This window comes from Penaeus japonicus, unplaced genomic scaffold (genome assembly GCF_977035675.1).
Source record: "Penaeus japonicus unplaced genomic scaffold, GWHDUDI00000001_assembly GWHDUDI00000039, whole genome shotgun sequence".
NCBI classification, from domain to species: domain Eukaryota; kingdom Metazoa; phylum Arthropoda; class Malacostraca; order Decapoda; family Penaeidae; genus Penaeus; species Penaeus japonicus.
In genome coordinates this window covers 12,462,905-12,467,349 of record NW_028234441.1, presented here as the reverse complement: position 1 = coordinate 12,467,349, position 4,445 = coordinate 12,462,905, and positions in this window count along the sequence as shown.

Genomic DNA, 4,445 nt, shown 5'->3' with positions numbered 1-4,445 from the left:
ATATATTATATATATATATATATATAATATATTTATAAATAAATTTTATATTTGGGGCACTTGTGCATATATAAATATACATTTCTATATACTGTTATACATACATATATTTATATTATATATATAAATTTTATATATAATATATAATAACTATATACATATATATATATATATGATTATATATATATAATTTATATATTTTTTATATATACACAATATATATTATATATATAATTTATATATATATATATATATATATATATATATATTGGTATATATATATATATATATACATATATATGCGTGTGTGTGAGGGAGAGAGAGAGAGAGAGTAAGAAGAGCAAGATGAAAAGGAGGTATGAAAAGAAGAAATACGAAAAAGATTATAATGTCAACGATAACAGAATGATCCCTCGTGTACTCCTTTTCCTCCATTACATCCTAAGACATTCCTTTTAAAAAGTCCACGCCATCTCGCCGTCTTACTTATGCTCATAAACATCCTATCTGTTTCCTCGCAATATTTATCATTCCTTTTATCTTGCTCTATCACATGCCGCCCATCATCCCGGGTTGCCTTCGCTTCGTCTCTGCCTTCCTCTCCCCTTGTCTCCTCATCCATCGCAGAGCTTGTCAAGTCAAGGCGCTTCGTGCCTCTTGTCACGTTACATTTGTCACAGCGGTCGAGAAGCACCTACCGTCCTTACCTTCAACACGGATCATCTACGGTTTCTTCACAATCTAACAATGGCAAACTTCTTCTTTTTTTTGTGTTATCTTATTTTTGTTGTTGTTGCTCTCGATGTGTGTATGAGAGGAATTTGTTTTGATATAGATTTTGTATAGGGAAGAGTAGCATAGCTATCGTTCTTCCAAACTAGAGGATAATGTGTTCTATTGCCACAGCTGTTGTTCTTTGGGGACGAGCTATTTCATTTCTAGCCATGGTAGACTTTAAAACTCATTAGCATATCCTCCAGGAGAACATAATTCCCGTGAAAAGGTCAGCCAAAATCTACAATGCGTGGAAAAGGTCTGTCCTCGCACGCACCGCAGGGGACGAAAAGTGCTCATTACATCCTGAAACAGCATCCTCGTGAGCATCCCAGGGGACAGCCATCTCATGTCCCCATGTCAATAAAACGGGGACTAAGCAAGGATGGACTTAAGCACCACGAAATCCTCCGAGAAATACTTCCTAATTCTCCCGACTTTCTCTCCCCTTCTCCCTGTTCGCTTTCTTCCCTGTTCGTAATGGATCCACAAGGCTTTCCATTCACGGCGACCGACAAATATCCCTCGTCCGTTCACTCAAGCTGCTTAATCTGTTTTCCGTCGGCACACAACTGCCCCGAAAGGACGCCTGTTTGTCGCGCAGATGCGGTCATTAGAGGACAAAGCTGAAGGGTACCAGGGATGGGCCCAACACTTGGGTACGTGTGACTGGGGTGTTTATCCAACATAATATCTTAATTTGGCTAATACCAATAACACCAAAGAGTAACTCTGCCATGATCTTTTTTTCTCTGCTGAAGCGAACACATACCTTCAACTAGGACATTCTCATTGTAGTATCCTCGAAGGAATGTCTTGATCAGAAAGCAGCCATGTGGACGGATCATGATGAAATCCAGACGATGTAATATGAAACATTTTAAGGAAAAAGTTGACCATCACCTTGAGAGAAAACTAGGGACTCTTACTTTCTTTTGAGGTTATGGGTGTTGGTCCGTGTGGCCTCGTGTGTGCGTTCGTGTGTGTATGTGCGTGTGTTTGTATGTACGGAAACCATTTGTACAAATCCCCCAGGAACATTTCAGAGAAAAGGGGGGTGGGGGAGAGAAGAGTTTTTATAACATTTTTTTATGTTTTGTTTTTTTACTACATTTTTTGTCCATCCCACTAGCGTAACCAACTACTTTCATCAATGCGAAGACATAAAAAAGAATAATGAGGGGGAGAGTGAGAGAGAAAAAAAAATAAAAAGGTGACAATGACTCAGCTTACTCATCACACCTCGGGAAGGAAATGGTATTCATCACCCTGACTTCGTATCTCTTCTTCATCAAACTGTTCTCAGACCCCCGCGGCGGATGGGAAAGGGAGGGAGGGGTGGGGCCCTGTGCTCCCCCGTTCCCCGCCCTCCGCTCTCCCCCCGGGGGGGTGCCCCCAGGGGGAATGTGTTGGAGGTGGGGTTAGGGATGGACGGGGTAGTGAAAAAAGGGCGGCCGCGCGGAGACAGTGGGCCCCCGCATCGCGGGAGGAGGAGAGGGGGAGAGTACGGAGGTACAAGAGCAATGTCTGGCTGTGTTAGACTGGTGGGTGAAGAGAGAGAGAGAGACGCCAGAACGTCGATTTTGGAGTGAGAGTAGGAGGTGTGATGAGGAGGCTATGGTTTGGGGGAGGAGAATAGGACGGCCCACGCCGGGAGAGGCCCGCGGAGTTGATTGATGTGCAGTTCTCGAGAGTGATGGGGATGGGAGATGAGGAGTTAAATGAGATTGGTGCTAGAAGTAGAGCTGAGTTGAGTGTTAGGAGTGAGAGCAGGTGAAGAGAGAGAGAGAGAGATACGCTCCCGAGAGAGAGAGAGAGTTGGTAGAGAGAGAGAGAGAGAGAGAGAGAGAGAGAGAGAGAGAGAGAGAGAGAGAAGGAGAGAAAGAGGAGAGGGAAGGACAGGGGGAGGGGAGGGGAGGCGAGAGGGAAATGGAGATGAAGGATGAAGAACAGTAGGAAAGAGGAGTGCAGTAAAAAGAGAAAGAAGATAAGCAAAATGAGGAGGAGGAAAATGACGGAAGGCAGAGAAGGAAAAGAAAAGAATTCGAGGGAAAGAGAAGAAGAGAAGATGGAGATAGAAGATAACAAGATGGAAAAGGAGAAGAAAAGAAGAAAGAAAAAAAAAGAGAAGAGAAGAAAAGGGGAAATGCATGGGAAAAATAAGAAGAGGGGGATGGGAAGATAGGAAAAAACGAGAAGGAAAAGGGAAGAGAAGATGAAAAAAATAATAAGCTGAGTAAAAAAAGAAAAGAAAAAAATTAAGAGAGAAAAAAAATGAACAAAAAAAAAAAAAGGTAAAGATGAGAATGGAGACTCAAGGGGGAAAAGGGAAAGCGAAAATGAAGGCAAGATGACAAAATCGGAAAGAAAAAGGAGAAAAACAAAAACACAAAATAGAGATGGAGGGCCGAGGGAAAAGATTAAGAAAATGAGCGAGTCAGGGGAAGCTAAAATGATACATACAAAAGGAAAATGAGAGAGAGAGAATGAGGGATGAGCTAGAAAAGATAAGAAATTAAAAAGGAAAAAAAAAAAGAACAGCTGGTGGAAGGAAGCAATGAGAGCGAAAAAGAGGGAAAGGGGAGAAGGGAAATTATCAATTAGAAGAAGGGGTAAGAAAACCGAAGGCAGGAAGAAGAGGGAAGGCTAATTGTACCAACGGATCCACGGCGAACAGGTTGGACTTTCGCTTTCAATGTTGGCGGGGCTCTTCTCTGTCTGCCTCTCTCTCTCGCCTATGGAGAGTTCTCTCTCTACTCTAGAAAGACTTGCGTCCTCTCACTCTATCTCTCATTCTCTCAACTCTCTCTTCCATCACTCTCTCCTCCGCTCGTTCTCCACGTCTCTTACTGCTCATCCCATCTTGCGTGCTCATGTGGCATCTGCGCCTCTCTCTCTCTCCTGACATTTTCCATCTCTCTCTCTACCCGCATCTCTCTCTCTCTCTCCTCTCTCTCTCTCTCTCTCTGTACTACTCTCTCTCTCTCCTCTCTCCTCAACCTCTCTTCTTCTCTCTCCTTCGTATCTTGCTCTCTCCTCTCCTCTGCGAGATCTCTCTACTCTCACTCTCCTCTCTCTCGACTTATCTGACTTCTGTCTACAGTCTCTCTCTCTCTCCTCTCTCTCACATCATTTTCTCTCTCTCACTTCACGTCACATTTTCACTCTTCTAGTATATATATATATCTATCTATCTCTGTCTCTCTAGATTCTGGTCTCTCTCTCTCGTAGCTCTCTGATCTCTCCTTTATCATATACCAAAATCATCCATAGATTTTAAGCCTTATAATATATAATCTCTATAGATATATATATATATATATATATATGATTATGTGTGGGTGTGTGTTGTGTGTGTGTGTGTTGTATATATTATATCGTATATAATGAGTATATATTATATATATAGCTAGTATTATATATATATATTTTGAATATATATATATCCTGTCACTATACATACATATATATTATGTGTGTATGTATGTATAGACATACAAGATACAAAGAGAGAGTCTCTCACTGGCTCTCACTCACTGCCTGTCTGTCTGTCTGATTCTCTCATTCTCTCTCTCTCTTTCTCTCTCTCTCAAGGTTCTCATCTCGCTCTTCTGCCTCTGAGCTCTAGGAGACTCTTCTCTCTCATCTCTCTCTGATCTCTTCTCTCTTTG